Genomic DNA, 26567 nt, shown 5'->3' on the forward strand with positions numbered 1-26567 from the left:
TTTGTTTTTTGGTGGAACTGGGGTTTGAACTCAGGGCTTCACACTTACAAAGCAAGTACCCTACCACTTGAGCCACACCTCTGGTCCATTTTGCTCTGGTAACTTTAGAGATAGAGTCTTGCAAACTATTTGTAGGCTGGCACGATCCTCCATACCTTAGCCTTTCAAGTAGCTAGAATTATAGGCATGAGCCACTGGTGCCAAACTGATTCTTGATTTTCTTACAAATATATCATGATTGGTATGTGACTTTCTTTAATCATGTATTTACTGTTGAAGCAAATTTATTAACTATTTTTACCCTTCTAGACACAACACAGCCTGAACAAAGTTGGAAAATAGAAATATAAGAGGAAGAAGGCAATGTGTGGTCAGACCCTAACAAAGCAGGATGTGCTCACCTTCGCTATTGCTAATAACTATAAATGTACTTCTTTACTTGCCTTTAAAATATATTTAAGCTTGGGGTGGGGGGATATACCTAAAAACTCTTGAACTATAAAATTCCAGCATCTTTGTTTATTCTGGGGTTTGAACTTAGGGCCTACACCTTGAGCCACTCCACCAACCCTATTTTTTTTAATGGGTTTTTCAAGATAGGGTCTCTCTAGCTATTTGCTTGGGCTGGCTTTGAACCTTGATCCTCCTCCTCTCTGCCTTCTGAGTAGCTAGAATTACAGGAGTGAGCCATCAGCGCTGTGTTAAACTCCAGCATTTTTTAGCTCTTGCTCATTTATAAAATTTAGGCAAAGTGGTGATTAGAAGAAACTGACTACATTACAGTGAAGTAGTAGTAGGGACTGTGTTTTCAGATCTCAGAGTTTTCTATGATATGAGCATCTATGGAAAGCAAATTAATCTATAACAGCAGGTAAATGAGAGAATCATAGCCCACAAAAATAACTGCCTCAATCTTGTGACTCCTGACATAGCTCATTTTTAAGCCTTTGTTTAAAAAAAAGGTACATATTTCAGAAGTGGATACAAAAGGAAGTAAGGGTGTCCAAAGATGTTCTCTCACCAAAACCCTGTCTGCATCTTTATCCAGTGAACACTACCGTGAGCCTTTGGCATTTGAACATGTCTTTCTAAATTCACATCCTTGATATGCTCTGGTTTTGTGATAAAGTCATGAGCAATAGTAATACAGTCAGCAATTACCTTTTTGCCTTTTATCTTAAATTAAATTAGACAGTAGAGCAACATCAATTAGCAGGAAATAATTCTGTTTCTTAAAGTCTTTCATTTATTTTTCTTTTATACTTAAAAATGAAAATATATTTAGCTCCTCCAAATATTTAATTGTATGTGATCCATTTGCTAAAGGATGTCTTTACAATTAAACACATACCCACGCTCATGTATGTAGCATATGTATGTTTATATCAGACATTAAAAACTTACTCCTATTGCATGATTTTAGAAATTGTTTTACAAAGTAAAGACTAAATGACAATTTAGTAATATTTTATCTTAAGTGCTCATCATTTTCAAAAATTCATAATTCAAAAATATTTTACTAGAAGGGAAGACTAAGGATAGCTGTAGTTCCCAGCTTCATATCCATAAAACAGATTAACAAATGTCATAATTTAAAATAATTAAAAACCCACTTGCTCCAAAGTATCTCCTACAGCCTGATTAGATTGTAATATTTCCAAGTATGCAAATTTTTTCTTTCAATTAAAGTCTTAGTTTAATAGGAGTGATTACTTCTGTGTTTTGCAAAGGTCGTAGTGAAGATCCCAGAGGAAGATGGGAGGATAGGGACTCTTACTGGGAGAAAAGGGAACCACTCCCCATCTTGGGCTCCAGAAGAGGGATTTGGGCAGTGGAAAAGGCAGGCAAAGCCTGTATTTCGTAATTGTAACTAGGAAATGTTCACTTAGATGGGAGCTATATTTATAGTATGTATTACTATATTCATCTGAGTTATAAAATGAATATTATAAATAAGATAGAAGACACCATTCATGCATGCTTTCTGTTTCTTTTTTAGCATAATATCAAAATATTCTTTTAGACAAAATATCAGAATGTTTGCAGAATAATTTGGCACCTCCACTTCTTCCACAGTCTGGGAGTGCAGTCCCGAAAACAGTCGAGTTGAATTCTTGGATGGGTTCTTGGCAAGAATACAAGGTGCCTTTATATAGCTTGTCTCTGATGCTTTTCACTGAGTGTCTGAAAGAAAAGGGAGGATTTGTGGTCCTGATTAAAACAAGGAAGTTACCCAGTGACTTAAACAGGCATGTTGTGGAATTTGAATCCTAAAATAAAGCCCTCCATCATTGACTTTTTCAGCCATGGGAATAACCAGTTGCTTAGTTGTGCGTTTTGTCAAAGTGCCTCTCCATTTGGTCGGCCTGATGGTTACCTGCTGCCTCTTTTTATAGCCTCTGTGTCCTTTGTTGTTGCCTGGCTGGTCAGACATGTGTAGCAGTGCCCTAGGGCACCAAGTGTGCCCTATGGGGGCTAAGTGCTGCCAGATGTAGGGAGCAAGGGTTGATTCACATGGCCATAATTTCAATAGCTAATTTTACCTGTTTTCTTTTGGTTTTGGGTTTCATTCTTCAAGAAAAATCCATTTGGAGTTGGGTTTCCCATCCCCCCTTTAATTGCAGTCTTGTCTTGTTACCTCTAATCTCCCAGCCCCATCCCACCCGCAGACTGAAAGTGTGAGAATAAAAGAATGGAGAAAACATGATTTATTAAGTTTGAGTTATTGTTTCTACTTTATGATAAAAATTAAAGATACAACTAGTGATTTCCAGAACATAGGAAAATTGAGGGACAAATAAATTTCTTAAACTAACAAATTACAAGGAAGGAAAAAAAGAGTAGCATTTTTAAAAACTGGTGTATGAGTACATCAATCAAATGCAATAGACCTTATTTGGATCCTATTTTAGTAAATCATTTCTTTAATTTTAAAAAAAAGATAAAAGGAGGACTGGAGATGCAGCTCAAGCAGAGAGGGCCTCTGTGCAAGGTGGAGCCCTGAGTTCAAACCCCAGTCCCACTACAAAAAACCAAAACTAAATTTAAAAAAAAAAGAGGGTATCTAAAGAGTGACCAAATATTTGATGATACCAAGAAATTACTGTCAATTTTTTAAAGGTATAATGATGGTGTGTTGTTAAAAAGAGTGTTCATCTTTTAGATACATATACTGAAGTAAATATTTATAAATGAAATTATCTGATATCTTGGATTGTCTTAGAAATAATTTAGTGGGAAGGGAGGATGGGTTTAGCTGACTCAAGATTGAGAGTGAATCATCAGAGCTGGATGTTGGGTACAAGAAGGTTTGTTTTGTCTATTCTTTTTTTTTTTCAGTGCTAGAGTTTGAACTCAGTGCCTCATGCTTGCTAGCAGGTGCTTTTACCACTTGAGTCACCCTGCCAGCCCTTTTGTGATTTTTTCCCACCACCCAAGATACGGTCTCAAGAACTATTTGCCAGGGCTGGTTTTAAACCATGACTCTCCTGATCTCTGCTTCCTGAATAGCTAGGATTACAGGTATAAGCCCAGTACCTGGCTTCTACTCTTGTATGTATTTTAAATTTTCTATAATAAAATGTTTTTTAAAACTAAGCTTGGGAAAAAAAAAAACTAGGCTTGGGAAAAAAAAAACTAGGCTTGGGTTTGAAACCCAGATTTGCCTCTTGTAACTTTTGTGATTTTGGACAGACTCCTTGAGCCTCAGCTTTTGTTGTTAGGATGTTTGTTTTGTTTGTCCTGTAAAACGGGTATAAGGCTATCTTCCCAATATACCTTATACTAGTTACTGGACCAAATTAAATAATATGTATGAGAATTCTTTGTAAGCTGCTATCAGTATTTTAGCTGTGTTATTTCTATTATAAAATTCTCAGAAGGATACAGTTTTTCTGGTAAGAAAATTTAGTAGCTTTTTCTGTGTCAACAAGCAGTACAGTTATACCAGATATCAATTGAAAAGCTCTGGAATAAGAATATGGTGACCAGTCATCAAGTGTTATTTATTAACTAGTGTATAGTAATAGAGTAATTTCAAGGATTCATTATTTAAATTTGCAAACAAAATTTCTCATGGCCTAGTCAATTAAATATAGTGTAGACAACTACACTATTAAATGTTTTCACTGTATAGGAAGAATTTTGAGCCGTGGGGTGGCACACACCTGCAATCCACATACTCAAGAGGCTGAAGCAGGAAGATCATGAATTCATGGCTAGCCTGGGCTACAGAGTGAGACCCTGTCTCAAAAAAAATTTTTGTGAATGACTTATTTCTGATTTCTTATTTTCCTTGATTTCAAAAAATTGCTTGAATTAGGAATTTGCCATAATCTATCCATTCTACTGTTGATGGACATTTAGTAGGACAAGTAGTTGTTTCTGTCACAGACATTCTTTTATCTGTCTTAATGTACCGTTATGCATTTCTGTTACATGTATGCCTAAAATTGAATTAGTGACATTGTAGTGACAAAGTTTTCCAAAGTGCTTGTAACCAGTTAACACTCTCCAGCAGTGTTTGGGTCCTTCCTGCCCCATACCCTCACCTGTACTTGGTATTGTCAGACTTTTAAAATGCTGTCTTTTAAATGTTATTTGTAAAATGACATAGATGAAGTAATTTACTGCTGTCTACTGCTTATATGTACTTGAAAATGAAAATCTGAGTTTTATTTGAGGAGAGAGTATTTGAGATATAAACTCTTGGAGTATTTTTACCTACTTACTAAATTACATCTTCCTACCTATTAACCAGAAAAAGATAGTATAGCTTTATAAAAGCACAGAGCATTTTTGTCCTTTTCATTCATTGTGATGTTCAAACTATGATGAGTGATGACTCAGCTTGATCGCTGTGTGCCAGGTGCTATGCTAATGAGCATGTGATACATAAAAGTTCATTTTATCCCTATAACCTGCTATTTATTTATTTTGTGGTACTGGGGTTTAAACTCAGGGCCTACACCTTGAGCTACTCCACCAGTCCTTTTGTGTGTGTGTGTGTATGATGGGATTTTTCCAGAGAGGGTCTTGCAAACTATTTGCATGGGCTGGCTTTGAACCACAATCTTCCTGATTTCTGCCTCCTGAGTAGCTAGGATTACAGGCATGAGCCACCAGCATCCAGCTTAACCTACCTTTTATTTTCCCATTTTTTAAGATGAAGAAGCTGAGGAGTGAAATCGTTAACCTGCTCTAGTAAATCATAGAGCCAGAGCTGCATGCAGCTAGACAATCCAGTTCCACTGGCTCCATTTGAGTTATAAACCCACTGGCTGTAGGGGAGCTCTGGTTAGAGTGACAATTGACCTTCGGGGCCACCGTGTTTCCTCTCAAATGGCTGTACCTGGGTTAGAGATGTTCTTTGTGGTGTTAAGGGTTAGGTGAGTAGAACTGCTTAAACTTCAGGGCAGAGACTTGCTTCCTTTCACTTGCTGTATAGAAATTGGGAGAAATGGCAGCAAGATGAGGATTGTGACTCTGAAGCTGGTTTAAGTGTTATAAGAAGGGATGGCACTGGCCCTCTCCTCTGCCTAGTGTTTCTAGGGACACTCAGCCTCCATTCACCTCCCACTTGGGTTTGGGAAGAAGAGGCTGAAAATGGGAAGTAGGAAGCAGTAGAGCCGACTTTCCTGTGTCCTAATTGTACAGCAGTGCAGACCATGTTTCCTTTAGAAACTATGTTGAGGTGGCAGCAACAGTCCCCATAAAAACCCATAATATAAGGAAAACATGTGTTCATCAATGAAGTGTTTCCCAGTTTTTTTTGTTTTCTTTGCAAATGGACCAAATTTCAGCTGTCTTATGGGTGAATGGGTTAGCCTGAGAACTTGGCCACACTGTTTAGGAAAATTCTAGGAAAATTCATTCTGAACAGCTAAGCCCACATGTTTATCTTAGTGTAAAACTGACTTTATCCATAATGAAGAATGTTGACTGCCTGAATACTCTGCTCCAAGCAAACTGAACAATACCATCACTGTTTTGAAGATAAAGTGAAAAACATCTCTAATAAAATAGCATTTTATTAGAGTGTGTTCATTTTCTATGAACACACTTTAACTAGTGTGTTCATAGAAATTTTAATTAGCCAAGATAGTTTTTAAAATTATAACAATACATAAAGTCATCTGTTTTTCATTTGTCACATACGGGTTTTTATTTATCAACACTCCTAAAACATTGAGACATATTAATGTAGCTACCTAAACCACATGTAGCTCTTCAGACTTGTGTAACAAAATGAATGATAATTATACTCAACTTTAGGGTCTAGAGTAATTCAAAAGGAAACACATTACTAATATGTAGAGCTCATAAATTCTCAGTCACTTTGCCACTTGTGCAGTCAAGCTAACTAACTAGAGGCAAAGGAATTGTAGTATTTATGGAGTCTGAAGTTAACCATCACCAAATCCAAATACTGCCAGTCTTTCAGATTACTCCTGAAAATAAGCATCATCTAGTCACAGCAGGGGAGTTAAGAGCCACTGGTTAATTCTGCCCATTTGACTCCTCCTCTGAAGGATTAGTAGCCTTTCTGTTTCATATATTGCCCCTTAGATTCCTAACCAAGAGGCCACAGACTGCTCCGTAAAATCTGCTTCAACAAGGTTTTATAACATGAAAGTGGAAATGGAACTTCCCTCACTGTGCATTATTGCTCCAGCCCTTCTAGTGTTGAACTTCCATGGGGAGATTTCCTGCCTCTTTATCTCATCCCAGTGACCAGACCCAAAACACTTTCAGATCCCAGCTGGCACCTTATACAACACTGAGCTCTGAAATACTCAAGTGTCTACACCTGAACTCTGTTTTGACTCTAGTGTAGTTTGAGCTGGGCAAGGTGGCACACTTCTAATCCCAGCACTTGGGAGGCTGAGGCAGAATGATCTCGAGTTTAGGAGTTCAGGGCCTAGGCCCTAACAGCCAGACTCTGTCTGAAAGGGAGGATAGGGTAGGGGAGAGCAAGAAGGCGAGGGGAAAAAGGGAGGGGAAGGAAAGGAAATAAAAATGACATGTCAGTGTAATGAGCAGCTACAAATTTGGGCTCCAGGACTGCTACCCAGGCAAATTAGGGACATGTGAAGTGTGAACTGTGCACTCTCCACCATCTAGAAGCACTAGTCTTGGGTTGTTTTTGAGCTTTGTAGCTGTTGCAGGCCAGTGCTTATTTTAAGTATTTTTCCACATATAAGCAGAGCATTCTGGATTTAAAATAACTCTTCCATTTCCTTCCCTTCATAGAATTTTTTAGGAAAAGTGATAATTTTGAGGGGGTGCTAGATCAGATACTTTCTAAACTTCATATTATTGAGTATTTCAAATGTAGGTAAGAGAAGAGAAAAGGGAAAACTGAACTCCATGCTATTGCCTGTGGAAATACTTTATTTTTAATGAAAAAAATCAGTCATTTTTTTTCCTGCCAACTATGTAGTATAGTGGTTTTCCAAACTATTTGGTGGGGCTGTATTCTGAAACTCATGGAAGAAAATGCATGAGGAGAGCATTTGCCCTGAGGGAGGGAGCAAAGTGAGGGGACACCCCCCTACCACCACCCCACACACAACTTATTATTGCAGTTCCTAAGAATAAATCAGATTAAAATCTAAGGATTCTAGGGATGAGAGCTATGCAGAGTCCTTGTCCAGCAGGATGGCAGATTAGTTTTTAATTTATTCTTGGTTAAACTTCTTGGTGCCCAGTGTGGTAGCACACATCTGTAGTCTCAGTGTTCAGGAGGCTGACACAGGATTCTAGGTCAGGTTGGGCTACATAGAGAAATCCTGTCTATTAATCCCAACTAGGATTACAGGCAAGTGCCACTGCCCTTGGCTATACTTAATCAAGTTTTTTAAAGAAAAAATGTTTAACATTATACAAAAATTACAGTTTATATATGAGTATTATATTCCATTTAAAAATTCCATTTATAAACCAAAAAGATGAAATGCCTAGGAATAGACAAACAATAAGAAATATAAGGACCTACATGAAGAAAATATTAGATCTTTACTGAGGGACCTTAAAGAACACTACTATAAATGTGAAGACATCTCTTAAATAAGACAACTGAATACTTAAAGTCATACTCTCCTTAGATTATCCCATAAATCCAACATAAACCCAATTATAAGGCCCAAAATACTTTAAACATGGTTGAAATACAAATAGTAAGCCGAAAAATATTTGAAATAGTATAGTACACAAATGGTTAATGTTTCTAATTCACGAAGCACCCTGAAAAATAAGTGTGGTGTTGATCGTAATGGTTTATATATGTAATCCCAGCTATTTGGGAGGAGAAGATCAGGCAAAAAGTTAGCAAGACCCCCATCTCAATCAGTAAGCTGGGTGTGGTAGTGTGTGCCTGTGGATCCCAGTATGAAGGAGGCATAGGTAGAAGGAGCGTGATTCTAAGGGCAGCTCTGGGCAAAACCGTGAAACACTACCTGAAAAATAACTAAAGCAAAAAAGGGCTGTAGGTGTGGCTCAAGTGGTAGGGCATCTGCCTAATAAACTCAAGGTCCTGAGTTCAAACCCAGTACCACACACACACACACACACACACACACACACACACACACACACACACACACACACACACACACACACACACAAATGTCAAGCACAAAAGCCAAATGCTAGTGGCTCATGCCTGCAATGCTACTGTAAGGCTGAGATCGGGAAGATAGAGGTTTGAGGCCAAACTGGACAAATAATTCCTGAGACCCCTATCTCCAAAATAACTGGAGCAAAATGGACTGCAGGTGTGGCTCAAGCAGTAGAGTGCCTGCTTTGCAAGTTCAAACCCCAGTCCCACACACACACACACACAAAAAGCATGAATAGAGACTTCACAAAAGAGAATGTGAAAATAAGCAACATAGAAAAAAAAAGTCAACCTCAGTAGTATATGATAAAAAGAAATTAAAAAAAAAAAAAGGAGGTCTGGGCATGTAGCTCAGTTGTTGAGTGTTTGCCTAGCATGCAGGAGGCTCTGGGTTCAATCCCCAGTATTACAATAAATAAATAAACAAATAAATAAATAATAAAAGCAAGAAACCATTTTTTATTTATGAGACTAACATTTTTATTAATACTGGTGAGGGGGCAGGGAAGTAAGCACCACTGGGAATATAAATGGCTACTTTTATGGAGAGCAGTTTTGCACATTTCTTTTTTTCATTTTCTTTTTTGATTTTTTTGAGAGAGTCTCCTTATGTAGCCCAGGCTGGCCTTGAACTCTTAAATCCTCCTGCTTCAGCCTTAGTGCTGGGATTACAGGTATGTTTGCATATTTCTTAACTCAAAAATTCTATAGATTTAAGCAAAAATAAATAAGTAGTCACATGTACAACTGTATTTGTTAACTGTACTTGTAAAAGCCATATTATGCAAGGCTACCACAAAATGAAACAAAAGAACCTGCTCATCATTGATTAAATGCTATGTGACCTATCCACGTAATTAAATACTATGCAATCACTAAGAAAGGATCATGTTGATCTCTATTTTTTGTTAGATACAGATGTCTTCCATATGTTAGGAAAAGAAACTATTTTCAAAACAGGCGGAGTAGCTTGAGTGGTAGCTTATTTACCTAGCAAGCATGAAGCCCTGAGTTCAAAACCCATACCACCAAAAAAAAAAAAAAGAAGGCAAAATAGCAGTTTAATAAAATTATATGTACAAATAGAATATATGTAAAATATGAAATATCAACATGCCATAAAAATGTAGCAACAATGTATTAGTGGATACATAAAGAAATGTTCTGAAGTATGTTTGCTGAATGTCAACAGACCGTTTGAGGAAGCTTTTTACTTTTTTTTTTTTTTTTACTTTATGCTTTTCTCTATGCCTTCTCAGTATTCTTATAAAATATTTGATACCACACATGCTATTTTCATAAAAAAAAAACCCAACAAAATCATGTGTGTGGTTTCAGGAGAGGTCAAAGTACATTCACTCAGGAGGACAAAATTGGCCTGAGTGTGGTAGCAGTACACATCTATAATCTCAGCAGTCAGAAGGCTGAGTCAGGAGGATCAAGTGTTAATGCCAGCCACAGCTATATTAAAAAAAAAAAATAAAAAAAGAATGACAAAATTCATTCACTGTCTTCACAGCTATCACACAGCCTCCCCCCCTCCGCCCCCAAAGGGCTTCTGCTGAGGAAGTAACTGTATGTTACTTCCATACTTACTATTAGAAATAACCTCATTCATATGGAGCAAAGTATTCTGAAGGTTGAGTAGCCAAGGAGACCAGATCTTTCAACCAGACCCAATACAAAGGTCAGCAGCGAGGAAAAGGGAGCTGGATTTGCTATTTATAAATTCACATCTGTGACTTTATCTGCTCCTCACCAGAAACTTCCTTTTGACTTGGCTGGGGCCAGGTAATTTGTAGCTTTTCTAAAGGCCACTTCTATATCTCATCCCCCACCCTGCCCCATTCACTTCCTAGGACTTCTCAGCAGATGAGGGCAAGATTGTCACTGTAGTGAGGGGCTATGTCTCTGTGTGTGCTGCTGTGTTTTTTTTGTTGTTGTTTTTGCAGTACTGGGGTTTGAACTCAGGGCCTACGCCTTGAGCCACTCCACCAGCCATTTTTTGCGATGGGTTTTTTGGACCCTACCATAGGGACTCTGTCTCACTGGAGCTGGAATCCCCTAATTATATTCTTCTTGAATGGAAGAACTTTTTAAAAATTATAATTTGGTACCTTATAAATACATTTCTGCGGGTGTTCACTGGATTCTGAAAATAGAGCTAGGGTCTTGAGTTAGTGTCTGAATAAATAATGAAACATATGTCCTAAATCTGTAACTCTTCGTTCTCCCTAACCACATCCTAGATAACCTGCCAATGGTAAGTGTCATTTGTGTGAATAGATTCTCTAGTTTTAGTTTTCAAAGCCTTTTTTTTTTTTCATTCTAGCTGTCTGGATGATTAATGTGACTAGGAAAATACTGTTGACCCATTTAAATCATGTCAAACAACATCCATTGCTCATCTACATAATGAAATATGCACTGAACAGTACATTTTAAGTGTGGGAGCCAGTGGATTACAAAGTACTGTTTTAGTCATTTAGGTTATGAAATAAAAATAAGACATTAGGAATAACTAGCATTAAATATTACATTATTCAAATGGCAATTGCCAGCAAAAAATCACATATAAGCCAAAACAACTGATAGCATTTCTTCTGTAGCACCTATTTAGAGTAAATAGAGGTGGTTGTATGCAACAGTGTGAGTTTAAGAAAAGTCTTTCTAGCAAAGTATATTTTAATATTACTTGACTATTACAGGATTTGTTGCAAGTAGTTGAGGTTTTCAATTGCTAATCAGTGGTTGTAAAAATAACAGTTTTCTGGAAAAATTAGAAAAAAATTGTCTGACATTTATCATAGTTTCATCAAACTGGCATTTGAATACTTTAAAGACAACTAATTCATAGTTGAAACTATTTTGATCAATGATCTGATAACAAATATAAGCTTTGACAGCTTTTGAAACATTTACATTTTGTAAGGACATCATTTGCACAGCTTTTAAATGAATGCAAAATTCAAAGGCACTGAATTTAGGCTATCATGTTTCCATGGTTACACCTTTCCAAGTTATTTTGTGTATTGTGTAAATAGGTCTGTGAGTCACTGATAATTATTTGTTTTTTTGTTTGTTCTGTTGGTAATTCTGTGTTTAGCTGAATTTAATACAGTTACATGGTGTGCTTTGGTTTATGTATATTTTAGTGTTTGTGATTGACAGTGATTGAGCATTTTTTATGGAGTGCTTGCCTTTTTTGTCATAAATGATGTATGTTGGTAGTGCTTGAAATGTAAATAAGTTCTTCCTGTATCACTGTTTAATAAACAGGAATTTTTATGCAAAGAAGACTTCTTGGTACATTTAAACAATAAGGTTTGGGGAGCTCTAGAATATTTCTGTTAAGCAGATTGCATACCAAGACAAATATGTTTAATTTCTTACAAACTATGTTACCAAGGACAACATAATGGTTGGTGGCTAACCACTACATTGGGTGGATACTACTTAATAACAGATTAAGAGTAGCAGCATTGCAGGTGGGGGATGCAGCTCAGTGACAGAGCTCTTGCCTGTCATGCACAAGGCTCTGGGTTCAATCCCCAGTACTGTATAAGTGAATAATTATAAAAATAGCAGCATTTTATTTAAGTCTTAAGATTCTGATAATGAGCTTTACCGGGAATGTCTTCTCTGCAGGTGGAATATTTCTGTAACACAAACTCTCCTATGCCACCCTTTGTACAATTTAAGAGCTCTTCTTATTCTTTGTACTAATAAATTTAGATGGATATGGTTCTTTAAAAAGCCAGAGTCTTTTTCCATTTATGAATGGAAGAAGAGTTTTTCCTAAGATCTCACCATTAACCATCACCAAGACTGGCAAGTCTCCACCAGGAACTCTCAGAAAAACATCAGAATTAGGCTATGAAAAGTTCATCTACTGAGTTTACACTTTCTCTCAACACATTACAATCATAAGATACGTTTTGGTGTGTAAAGTGTTTGTATGTCTCAGTCTCATTTGATGGTCAGGATGGCTCTGTGATGAAGTCTGGAGAAGCCCACTGCTTTAGATAGTATGGCTTTTAAGTAGCAGTTCCTAGACCCATTCTAGGAACTCATGATTACTCTGTGAATTACTGTGTGGATTATCCAAAAGCCCATTTTTAAATTCAGGTTGGTTTCTACCTACTGATTAGTCCATTTTATAATGACCTCCTCTTACAGTCAGATAGCAAGTGATAGCAATTACCATTTATTGAGGGCTTACCTTGTATTGCTTTCTATCTATCCTGTCATATCATGCAATTATCATAACAACCTGGTAAGAAAGGTATTATTCCTATTGACAAATGAGGAAACTAAGGTTTAGAGACTCTAACCTGGTCAAGCAAACCAAAGAGTACTCAGAGAAGGAAACCCAATTTAAACAAGAACTCAAGTAAATTAATTAGGGAGGCACATCTTTTTAGAAGAAAATCCCAAGATGCATTTACAGCAAAAGATAAACTGTTTTAACTTCCACACTATTTTCTTCTTTTTTAACCCCCAAGTTTGCTATGTTTTACAAGGCATTTGGAGGGTGGTTTTCTTTTGTAACCTTCTGGTAGGGTATAGTTTTAAAAAGTATTTAATACCACACCCCATTAGGCAGTAAATTTGTTTCAAATATTTTATACATCAGATATTTCATACTTTGGCAATATCAAAAACATTAATCTAAAAAGGACACAAGGAATCTGTCATTTCACTATGAATAATCTTGGTCAGCTAAGATTTTCAGTAATGCTGTGTTTTTGGATGTGAGAAGCAGCCTGCTATGTACACATAAATAGTACACATTTTAGTGGTCATAGTTATAGTTTTAATTTTTAATCTTTTGAACAACAAAAACCCCACATAATTAAGCATCCATATTTAAAAATAAAAAACAACCAGATCTTAAGTGGGCAATATTGAATTTTTTTACATTGATGCCTAAAATCATGGAGTGATTATTATTCATATGGTTAACCAAGTCTACCCTGTTGAATTGCATACAAAATTATCTGGGCAACATAACTATACCAAGTCCCAAAGGCTGCCTTCCAAAAATTTGGAACTTTTTTTTTTTTTTTTTTTTTACTAGAAAGGCCCCTATGTATTTTCTCTTGTTTTTCTGATTGAAGATAACAAATAACTCTTTGATGAATGAGCTTGGCTTCTGTTGTCTTAAATCTGTATAATCTCAACTGCAGAAACTTGGAAATATATTATTTTTCTGAAGCTTTGGCTTTCTTGTTTTAAGTTGTGGTTAGTGATCTCCCTACCAAGTTATACTGCAGAGATAAAATTTCCCCAAATTGTCAAAATTATACCATTAGATTTGTATTCAAATGTTTTCTTTCATTTCATACCTTTCGTTTGTAGTTGTTCAGTAAAGACATTCTCAGGAATATATTAAGATGTAGGGTTTGAGTATATTTTTTGCGTTTGGTATTGTTACTATAGTTTTGATCAAAGATATGATCTGTTTTATAGCAATTATGTGCTTATATACTGCATGGCTCATCAAAAAGAAAAGGAAAGCTGACGGAGCGGCTCAAGTGGTAGAGCACTTGCCTAGCAAGCATGAAGCCCTGAATTCAGATCCCATACCATGAAAGGAAGGAGAAAGGAGGGAGGGAGGTGGGAGGGAGGGAAGGAAGGAAGGAAGGAAGGGGAAAGAAGCTTGGCCTGGGCCTGGTGATACACACCTGTAATCCCAGTACTCAGACAGCTGAGGCAGGAGGATCACAAGTTTGAGGGCTGCCTGGGCTTCACATTGAAACGCTGTCTCATTAAAAAGGAAAAAGAGAAGAAAAGGAAAGAAGGGAGAGAAGAAAGGAGGGAGGGAGACATTCAACAGTTACACGTACAGCATGTTTCCATATAGAACCCAACTGACATTATTATAAAATGAAAACTAAAATTATGATCTTTGCAAATGCTTTAATACAACTTGAAAATATTTATATTAAAGCCATACCTTTGATCATAAATTTTAAGTTCCCATATCTTCCCATATCTGGGTATTTTAATCCAAAAATAACATTTTGAATAGTATTTTATATGACAGTAGTATTTATGAATAGTCTATTTTTTAAGAATTAAAGAAGGACATTCTTATTATATCAATTTTAACTCATGATGTTTTTATATGGACATTTTCTAAAATTGAATTCCATGTGTGATTTCTGTGAAATTGCTCTTTCTGGTTCCTATTTGTGTGCTTTAATATAAATTGTTCTCTTTTCCTCTTCTTTAACTGAAGTGTGTAAGGCAACAGGAATGTTTCTTTTGAGAGTCTTTGGAAGGTTGAAATTTGCCAGATGTTCTGTGCTAACATAGAAGTGTGTATTCCCTGGGTACCAGGACTATGTGATACTCTTTCCTATAACTTTGACAGAGCATTTGGTTTTGGTTCATTTTGGTGTTGAGCTTCTCTGATCAGAGCTTGTCTTGTATTCTCTACTTAAATGATATTACGGCATCCAGAAAATCTGGCAGAGAAAATGATATTTTGATGACATTTTTCACAGGGTTCAACTGGAATGAATTATTACATTTTAACCCCAACTCTAATAAACAGCCTCTTTATTTCCCCTGAAAGGATACAATATTTCTTTGTCCAGGAAATTGCCTGAGTATATGTATTGTTGAAGTGCTAAAAAGCTGCTTTTCTCTAAACTTTAGCTGAGAGACAATGGGACTTGCTAAGCATGTAATATTTCAGTGAGACTCATGATTTTCTGATTATGAAGGTGAAGTTAGCTTAAAATTTGAAGTAAATGTTTTTATCCTAAATGAAAAAAATTCATACAGTGGTTTTACTTCGTTGTGTAAGTTAATCATTTCTGATTAACTTCCACTGAACCACCAAATGATCAGATCTTTGAGTTCCTAATATAGTTTTTAACAACCATTCTTCCCCCAGCTATAGTTGGGCTAGACAAAAAGAATTTTTTCCTAGGCCCACAAACATGAATGCACTTTATTAAGTAGGATGGTTTGTTGGTGGCATACATTAACACAGCATCAAATTCAGCTTTTCTAAAGAAGCACAATGAAGTACACTCCTAAACCATTTATGAGGTTGTCATTGGTGTTATGTTTTATCAATTGCCATTGACAAATTTTTTAAATGGAGGAGGGATGCACCATAGAGTCAACTTCCTGATGGAGCCTTGGGGAAGGTCATGTTTTGCACTGACCTGGGCATCATTCTTCAATGTTGTTATTATTGGAAGAGGATGCCCCCAGGCTACGACTCTTCCTTTCCCTAGAAGTACTCTAAAGTATGACTGACTTTCTAGTTCATCTTTTGAGAACCAGGCTCCCAGGCTTTGGGTTATGGCTTCATGATGGTTTTGACATCCACAGAATAGTGTCTGTCTCACCTTCATTTGGCCACTTAGTTTTATTAGTCATAATGGCCAATCCTATTTTAATATTCAAATGGTGCATCCTTATAGAAATTGCTAACTTAAAGCATGAAGCAACTATGATGAACTCTTGTGTTTCAGTATAAAAGGGAGTTATGACTTTTTTGTCACTTAAAATATTATACACATTTATTTTTTATTTCTGTGGAATCTTGGTAGTGGTCTTAGCTATAAACAAGTGCAAGAACAACAGTGTTAGATGTCAAGTAGAATCTTTATTTCAGACAAGTATTTTTGCCAGTATGTGTTACACTCAACTATGTGCTTTATTTTGTGCATTGAAGAAAATGAGCTTTTTTCCAACACCTGCCTATCAACTGGACCTGCATTAGAAATGTTTAATAAACACTGTATCTTTATCATCCAGAGGCAGTTTCCAAATGCTGTTAATTAGGCCCCCTAAAATGGTTCTTATAGGTTTGTGAAACAGATCCACTCTTCTCTCTGTAATGGCATCTTAGCTTGAAATCCAGGAAGCAGTGGTGGATGGTGTCCATATCCATGATTTCCTGAATTGGAGAAAAAGTGTGGAAAGCATCTGGGGGAAAGGAGGCTCTTTACCAGCTTGTTTCCTGTAAGTTCAATTGGAAGACCTTGTCTGTGCAAATAGATTTCAAAATAGAGCCTGCCCTTTGACTGTCTCCGTAATTACATGGCTTGCTCTGTATTTTATTTGGCAGCCAGAGCAGTTAACCCCTGGAAGGAAGGGGCCGATGACATGGCATGCCCAGCTTGGCTTCCCAGACACATCCATGGGAATGAATAAACCACTGTTTGGAGACGCTCACTACTAAAACCACCCTAGAATCGTTTTCAACCAAAATGAAACTCTTTGGAAACAGATTTTAATAATGTTTATTATGGTTGATTAAAAAAACTTAACTTTGTCCTAAGTGTATGGTTGTAGAGTAGTAGTATTTTTTTTTAAATAGGAATTAGGGGAGTTCCTTGGTGCTTTGATGTAATGGACATCTGTCAACAGAATGAATTTGCTTTTGTTTAGTTTCAAGGGCCCTTGTCTAGCTTTGCCCAATCAGTATCTGCTTTAGCCTGGGGCATTCCCTAGTTGTGTATGTGTGTGTGTGTGTGTTTTCCTTCACTAAATGCACAGGTTGTTTCTTGTGAAATGTGAGTTTCTCCACTGTTTCATAGTTTTATAGCCTTGAAATGGCAAGGAACCTTCAATTTTTCTCATTTACTTTTGAAACGTGTACATCTTAGTACTAGATTATAAATATCAGTGATAATTCTTCTTTTGCAACATTTGTGCAAATTACAAATCCTTTCAAACATGTAGTCAGTGTTTTAGGTCAAGAAACAAAAGGCGTTGACGCATTGCAGTATTCTCCTAGACCTGAAGCACATGATACTCTGCAAGAGTCAGTGCTCCTACTCAGAGTAATTGGTTGAGTTTATGAAGTGTCATCGTTCTGTGGTTCTAAATCAGCACTTTGAAAATGCATTCCTAGGGTACACTCCACTGTGAGCCTTCTTTAGGAAGCAACATTTTGAACAGATTGCTGTCACAATGTAAGTTGCTTTTTTTTTGAAGTTAATGTATTATTTAAGCAAATCATTTGGTTTAAAATTAAAATCATCAATGAGCATAAGAGCCATAGTTGAAAACGAATTAGCAAAAACGTTGTTTTCTCTTTTAGTAATCATAAATCATTTAAATCTGGCAAGCATTCCTCCCTTCATCCAAAATAATTACCTCCATTTGTAAAATCAATTAGATGTTAATATGCTATAAATAATAGTTTTGTTACTAGACTTTGGCATTTGCTGATCATTATGAAAAAATATGTTCAGCAAGACATTTTACAGGGTGTCTTTTAAATTACATATTATCTCTGGTTGACATTGTTAGCTAATGTAAAGTAGTGCCAGTCTACTTTATTCTGTTGTTTTCTACCCAGATATTTGATCCCTCTGAGATGTAATGTAACTGAGGATTGATGGCACACTGCAGGGTGAAAGTGCTTCCCAGGAAGCGTGTAATGAAAAATATAGGTGTTGGTGGCCCACACTTGAGTACAAATGTACTTTGTTCAATTTTACAACTGCATAAAATAATAAGCATTTTATAAATGTGCCTTTGAAAGTTCATTCAGACCTCTCCCTTAAAAATACTGTTGACCAAAAGAAAACTCACATTTTCAAGGGTAAAATCAGCTTAATTAAGGGTCATTAGTAAAGGTGCACATAAAAACCCAGGGCTCAGTGGTGAAATGGAAGCATTTCATTATGTGGTATAGAATGCATGAGCAGATAACAATTAAAATGGACCCTGAGTAAGAGGCCAATAAATATAGGGCAGGTTGTGTACAGCAACATTAGTTATTTAAAATGCACTCCTCCCTCCAGAATACTTGAATTCTGTAGTCCCACCTTTCAGACTTAATCTGTAAAGGAAAATAAAAGGCAGTTCTTAGAAATTGATGTTATTATCCAATATAAAAATATTTAAACCCATAACCTAGATTTACATTCCAAATACAAATTTAAAATAGGAAAAAATGTGTGACAGGATCCAGAGGACATATAGCAATTTCAGGAAACATTCAGGCTGCACAGTGTGCTCCTCCGTGGAGTGAAAGAAGCAGTTGCCTATAATTTTCAGCGTTCAGCTCAAACTAGGCTCTGATAGAATTTTGTGACACTGAAAATAATTCTTATTATTACCTTTGATAACAGTAAATATTCTGATATTCATAACAAATAATGTATAGACTTACTGACTATAAAAACCCTTTATAGAGTTTCCATGAGATAATCAACAGTAACAACAGTCTCTGTGATCATCTCTTTCAAGATTAAATTAGTACCAAGCAACCTCTTGCTGCTCTGGACTCCCCTACACTGCTGTGGTTTCTGATGATTTCCCACTGGCATCTCCTAAACTTCACCTTAATCTACTTGCCCCTTGAAGTAATTAGTACATACCTGCATCTTTTTGCCATCTTGTTACCAGAAGAGGGTGTGCTGTGGCTGCTGGGTGGAAGATAGTCCCTATGGGACCTGGTTGTGTTGTCTCTGAGCATGAGCTCATTATAACAACAATAATAGCAACTTGGAAGTTAGATGTAGTTATAAGGGATCAGCAGTGCTTTTATAAAGCAAAGAAATACATAGAAAACTAACAGACCTGTTCTACAGTGTTCTGTATCAGGTACTGTAGATTAAGTGACTTTTTTGCAAGCCTGAATATAACTGGGATTTTAATTTTGTTCACTCTGCATTTGGGAAATTTAATTACTACTTATTAATTACAATATGATACAAGGCTGAGGACCATCCCTCCCCCGTTCTTCCCCCCAGGCTAATGGAGGACTTATCTTCTGAAGGTACTGTGATTTAAGCCCATTGCTTCATTTCACCTGTGAAGCTGGCAGAGCAGGTGAAGTGGTAGAGTGCCTGCCTAGCCCATTTCTTCATTTTATCTGTGAAAACACTGGATTTTTTTTTCTGGTTTGTAATGAATAGTTAGTGGAATAATGCAGAATGGTACCTTAATAGCCTGTTACCTTGTGATGACATTTTTAGGATGTCTTTTATCAGATTGAAAGAAAAAGATTTTGCTTTAAATACAAAGTTATCTTATGAAAGTGAGATTGCTAAGTGCCTTGCAGAACCACAACTGTCAACAGATTGGCTGTGTTCAGGCTGTGTTTCCAATGGTTAGAAAGTTGTCATCCAGTTGTGTGTGGGAGTGCTTGCATCTTTTTGGCAGTGAGCCCATCATTTGGCAGGACAGGCACACTGGCAACACTGTTAAGCCAAAAAGTGAATACCTCAAAAGCCTCCTTCAGATATCCTTGAACAGACCTCATAATTCATACTTAAAGTTTAAGTATGTAGAAAAGAGTTACAGTACAATGATTGTGTTCTAGAACTTGATAATACTGATTTAAGATGATCTCTCTTTCATGTAACCTGCCATCTTGAAAAAACTCTCTAAGTCTTAAAGTTGATCTGAGGCTCTATTATTCCATTGCCTGGGCTACAGTATGACAATCAAGTGGTGCTGAAGGAAGGCACAAATGTAAGTGCTGAAGACACTTCCAAGATTATGAAACCCGGCTCTCTCATTTTACTAAGCCTCTGTATCTCCACGGATGATGTCTGTGATGTTCTCAGCATGGATCTTGGCACTAAGAAACTCATTCAGTCAGTGCTACTGTTATTGCTTAAGGTCACATAGTTCCTGTCAGGACCGGGATCAGAACTTCTATTCCAAGGTACCATCCAGTGCTGTGTCACTCAGGCCCTTTTATCATTTCTGTCACTACCTGTTATAATCTGTGTTTTTGTTGAATTGCTTAATGTCTGCCTCCCCACGCAAGAATGTAAGCTCCATGAGAGTAAGGACCTTTGTCTCATAAGGAGACTAGAAGCTAGGAGGTAAAGACTGGTCAGGCAGGGCAGGAATAGGGAAAACTCAATGGAAATTTACCAAGGACACAGAGATAAACGGGAGGGGGATGTGGAGAAACCACTGGCTCAGGCCTTGAAACTGTCATGGCACCATGATCAGTGCATGATCTATGCCCCAACAGGGTGCTTCATCAATATGCCATTCCCGAGAGCTGACTGGGAGAAGAAAGAGGGATATACACAATATCCCTGCGATGCCCATGGGCTGGCACAGACGTGCATCCCATGGATGGACCACAGAGACATGCCAGCTTTACTTCAACCAGAAAATAAGAATCTTTTTTTTTTGGTAGTACTGGGGCTTAAACTCAGGGCCTACACCTTGAGCCACTTCACCAGCCCTTTTTTTGTGATGGGTGTTTTGGAGATAGGGTCTCATGAACTGTTTGCCCAGACTGGCTTCGAACTTCAATCTTCTTGATCTCTGCCTCCTGAGTAGCTAGGATTACAGGCGTGGAAAATAAGAATCTTTATAAAACCCCCAGACAAAGGAGTGGCTCATCCTTTCTGAGACCCCTCCTATGTGGGAGCTTCTTTTCTCTTTTCCTCTCTGCTTAATAAAACTCTGCTCTGTTGCTCAACCCCATTGTCTGTAACTCTCAAAGTTCCCAGCAATCACTGCCACACATGCGAGACCACCACATCACTGACTCACCACTGTACTCCCTGAGTATAGGGTGTGTCACATAGGACGGGTTCAATAAGTACATTAGCTGTGGGATGAAACAATAAATTTACAGACCCCCACAGATAAACATGTTAAAGAGTGGGGAAGAGAAAGGGAAAGAAATGAACATTTATGGGGCACCTATTTTTTTAGACATAGTTTACATATATATATTATCTTAGCTAATGTCACATAAGCCTTGTGCTACAAAGAACACTATAATTCCCATTTAATGATTAAAAAGTGAGATTCAGGGGCTGGAGGCATGACTTGTAGAGTACCTACTGGGCAAGTACAAGGCCTTGAGGTCAAATCCCAGTAGTACCAAAAAAAAGTGAGGCTGAGAAGTTTTGGTAACTCAATCTGATTTCAAATCTTATGCTACTTTCTATACCAAAGTGCCTCCCAATTAGATCATCGCTAAGAATTTTCATGAAAAATACCTTCATTATAACTGTTAATTGGTCACATGATATATTTTTCATGATTAAAAATTTTCCTCAAAATCCAGTTATCCCCCAGGGCTGGAGATGTGGCTCAAGTTGGTAGAGTATCTGCCTAGCAAGCATGAGGCCCTGAGTTCAAACCCTAGACCCCAGTACCACCAAAAAAAAAAAAAAAAAATTATCTCCCCAAAATGCATTATTTGGCAAGGCATATTAACTAAAACTAGCTAACAACGAGTAGAACTCCTACACACTGTTGGAGGCAGCTTGGAATGGATTTGAATTTAGGACAAGACCCTGGGGCATGGTCATTGATTACTGGAGGCATATATGTAAAATAGTGATGTGAACAGCTGCTGTGTACCTCATAGAGGTAACATGTGTAGAGCAACTAGCAATGAGATAAAGTATTCATTAAATGTGAAGCATGGTTACTATTTCTATTTGTACTAGCATCACTAATAGTAATCATAATACATACTTTCCTCAGAAGGCAAACCATGTGTCTTGTCTATGCCTAGAGATGAGATTAGGAGGCTGGAGTCCTAGATTAATTTCACTTGAGTTTTTCCAGATTTTCCATCCTATATCCACAGATTGCTCAAGGACTGCCAATACCTCACTGAAGCATGTGTTTGGTCATCAAAGGGGACTTGGATTACAGGAGTGGATGAAGTAGGTCAACCCATTGCCACTTTTGAAAAAATAGCTTTATAGTAATAGCAGTCGTTTTATGATGCCTTTTACGTTTTCTGGGTGTTAGTTCATTTTATCTCATGCCTGTGAGAGAAGAAATATACTTTATGGAGCTTCCCCTCAGCTTTGACACTTATGCCTGTCTGTACACGTGTCTGTGTACGTGTCTGTACATGTATCTTCATCTGTGGAGTGGAGTAATAATAGTTCATAGCTCATAGGGTTCTCGTGAAGAAGATTAAGGAACTAACAGATGTAAAGTGCTGTGTGCAGTAATTGACACATAATAAGCGCTCAATATTAGAAGCCCCAGGGGAGGCTGTATTTTCTTTTCCACTTCACTTTTTGAGTATCTTGAAGGAACTATCATTTATTGGGCCATCTACTAAATACAAGGCATGTTCACATTTCTTATTCCAGTTAGTTCTCATCTGAGACTCAAAAGAAGAAATTTGTTCAGCCACACAGCTAACAAGGAGTAGAGCTGAGACAAAAGTGCAGGCTTTTGATTTCAAACTACCTGTTTTTCCTAGGACACCACCCCACCCCTCATTTGTCAGTTGACAGTCCTAGTGCTGGTGATATTGTCGTTAAGGAATTACTCCTACAAGCTTTAGGGAATATGTACCTGCCTCTGTCAAGGTATAGTGTGCACCTGTGGTCCCATCTACTCAGGAAGCTGACACAGATCACTTGAACCCATGAGTTCAAGACCTTAAGACTAGCTGGACTTAAAGTGAAACTAGTAAAAAACAGTGGAGATGGGGGTGGAGGTAGGGACTCAGAGCAGAGTTTCAAGTTTCAAAAATTCTGTCTGCACCAGTTTAGCTTTACTGACAGTGAGCATTCTCTCAACAGCTAAGGATAGGTATAGCTCTTGAGTTCACGACTTAGCCTGAGTGAGCATGTTCTGTCATAGATGGGTGTCCAGTGTCCACCTGTGTGCTGAAGTATGGGTTCAAGAATTTATTTACTTTCAACAGGCTGCAATTATAATAAATTTGTACAGTAAACAGCAAACCTGAAAAAAAAAAAAAAGACTAGCTGGACAACATGGTGAAACCCCTTCTCAAAAAAAAAAAAAGTTGTGGAGAGGGGTTAAAGAGATTATAATTCTGGCCTTTTGTCTGGTATGTTTTAGATAGTACACCATGCCACTGGGCTGAGGATGCTGTTTAGTGTTAGTGTTGCCCACCATGTGCAATGCCCTGTTGGGTTTTTTTGTTTTTGTTTTTGTTTTTGGTGGAACTGGGGTTTGAATTCAGGGCTTTGAAATTGCGAAGCAGGCACTCTACTATTTGAGCCACAACTCCAGTCCATTTTTCTCTGGTTATTTTGGAGATAGGGTCTTGCAAACTGTCTAGGCTGGCCTTTAACCTTGATCCTCCCAATCTTAGCCTTCCAAGTAGCTAGGATTACAGGTGTGACCCTCTAGTACCTGGCTAGGTCCTGTATGTTTGATTCAACAATACCACATTCCACTTATGGGAGAACATAATTGAATGAAACTTTTGACACTGAATCACTGCCCATTGGGGTTTGTTTTCATTAGTGCCTTTTCCCATCTCAGTGAGAGATGCTGAATTTGGGGGCCAGTACTCACCTGCAGTTCGTGTTTCCATTAGGTTTCACAGCTGAAATGTTACTCGAGGCCAGTAGTTCTCAGGAGCACTGTACATGAGGTTCACTCTGAGTGAGGGCTTGTGAAGGTCCAAGTTGCTGTCACAATCCCAGGTTTCTGAGTCAGTAGATGGAGGAGGGGGCTAGAATTAATATCTTTTCCCCCTGTGATGCTGATACTGCTGCCTGGGAGCCTCATTGTGAGAACCAGTGCTCTAGACCACAGGTTGGCAAACTTAAACTTCAGTAAAGGGCTTGATGGCTAATGTTTTAGGCTTTATAGGCCATATGTTTTTGTCACAACAAGTCAACTCTATCACAATAGCTCAGAATCAGCCATAAACATTTATAGGTGAGCCAGGCACCCACAGTGCATGCTTGTAATCCTGGCTACTTGGGAGGCTGAGATCAGGAGGATGAAGGTTTGAGACCCCAAATAGTTCTTAAGACCCCATCTCCAAAATAGCCAGAGCAAAATGGACTGGAGGTGTGGCTCAAGCAGTAGAGCACCTGCTTCACAAGCGTGAAGCCCTGAGTTCAAACCTCAGTCCTGCCAAAACAATAGCAGCAACAAACATTTAAGTGAATGAGTGTTGGTATAGGCATTGAAATTTAAATTTTATATAATTTCTTGTGTTATAAAATGTTATTCCTCTTGACTTTTTTTCAACCATCTGTAAGTATAAAAATACATTTCCCCCCCCCACCTTGGCCCAGTGTTTTGGTTGGCTTTTTTTTTTTTATTCGTATGTGCATACAAGGCTTGGGTCATTTCTCCCCCCTGCCCCCACCCCCTCCCTTACCACCCACTCCGCCCCCTTCCTCTCCCCCCTACCCCCTCAATACCCAGCAGAAACTATTTTGCCCTTATTTCTAATTTTGTTGTAGGGAGAGTATAAGCCATAATAGGAAGGAACAAGTGTTTTTGCTGGTTGAGATAAGGATAGCCAAATGGGGAGTTGACTCACATTAATTTCCTGTGCATGGGTGTGACCTTCTAGGTTAATTCTTTTTGATCTCACCTTTTCTGTAGTTCCTGGTCCCCTTTTCCTATTGGCCTCAGTTACTTTTAAGGTATCTGCTTTAGTTTCTCTGTGTTAAGGGCAACAAATGCTAGCTAATTTTTTAGGTGTCTTACCTATCCTCACCCCTCCCTTGTGTGCTCTCGCTTTTGTTATGTGCTCAAAGTCCAATCCCATTGTTGTGTTTGCCCTTGATCTAATGTCCACATATGAGGGAGAACATACAATTTTTGGTCTTTTGGGCCAGGCTAACCTCACTCAGAATGATGTTCTCCAATTCCATCCATTTACCAGCAAATGATAACATTTCGTTCTTCTTCATGGCTGCATAAAATTCCATTGTGTATAGATACCACATAAAAATACATTTTTAATTCTTGGACTGTATTAAAGCAGCTGATAAGCCAGATTTAGCCTTGGGCTGTAGTTTGTCATCCTCACCCAGGAAGTTGTGATCTGTTGGGTGTTTGTTAGTTGGTTGGTGGTGGTACTGGGGATTGAACTCAGGGCCTTGTACCTACCTAGGCAGGCCCTCGGCCACTTTCGCCACACCCCTGTGCCTTTTTTGCTTTAGTTATTTTTCAGATAGACTCTCACATTTTTGTCTGGGCCAGCCTTGACCACTGTCTCTTGACTTAAGGCCTCCCGAGCAGTTGGGATGACAGGCATGAACCAACACATCCAGCTTAATGTATTGACTGAGATGGGGTCTTACTAACTTTTTGCCTCAACAGGCTGCTTCCTGAGTAGCTGGCATTATAGATGTAAGCAACCATGCCCTGCCTATGTTGGTCTTTTTATAAGAGATAATGCAAATACATGGTTTTTAAAACCCTAACAATATAGTATAGAAATTAAAATAAATCAAAAATTCTTCCCACCTCCTGCCGTAATCATATATTCCAAAGATAACCATTATTAATGCATATTAATTTCCAGAGATTTCATAGGTATGTCCAAACTTAAATATAGAAACTCTTTTTGCATTAATGGGCTTCTTATGAATACTGTTGAGCATTTGCTTTTTTTTCTAACAATGTTATTTTGACCTCTTTCCCTACCAATGCATAGAGATGACTTTGCTTATGCTTTTCAGGGGCCCCAGAGTTTTCTGTTGTATAGACATACTGTTTTAGTCAGTCCTACATTGATGTCTCCCACTGGGAAGCATTTAGGTTGTTTCCCTTTTTTTCTACCCAAACAGTGCTTCAATGAGGATACATTTTCATATATCCATCATTGTGTAATTCCTGAGTCAAAAGGTGCATACATTTAATATTTTGATGGACATTTCTGTATGCCTGTTGTGGGCACTTTAGGACCATATGTTCATTTTCATTCAGGGTTATACCTACATTTTTGCTATTTGGTCTTTATCAAACTTGAGCATTCATTGCAATGAATTTCAGAATAATGCCTTGATGCACACGAACTTAACACACAGTAGTAATCCTATAGAGGGTAAAAGTGCAACGGCCAATTTTTCTGTGATTCTTGAAAGGAAAACGGCTTTAAATAGTATAAAGCCATCAAAATAGTGCCCGGAATTCTAGTGTTGTCCTGGATGTTGTTGCAGAAGGTACCACAGCAGAAATTGTTTTTACAGACCTGGTGCTTAGCAGATATTTCTATATGCTTGTTTCCCAT

The 26567-nt window shown here is 37.8% G+C and overlaps 1 protein-coding gene across 2 annotated transcripts in view; it reads left to right on the plus strand.

Moving 5' to 3' along the window:
* Metap1d (methionyl aminopeptidase type 1D, mitochondrial) overlaps window positions 1-26567 on the plus strand; it is a 79054-nt gene that overhangs the window by 32090 nt on the left and 20397 nt on the right. The gene's annotated exons all lie outside the window — the stretch shown is intronic.

The sequence above is a fragment of the Castor canadensis genome, chromosome 4, assembly GCF_047511655.1.
Source record: "Castor canadensis chromosome 4, mCasCan1.hap1v2, whole genome shotgun sequence".
Lineage (NCBI taxonomy): Eukaryota > Metazoa > Chordata > Mammalia > Rodentia > Castoridae > Castor > Castor canadensis.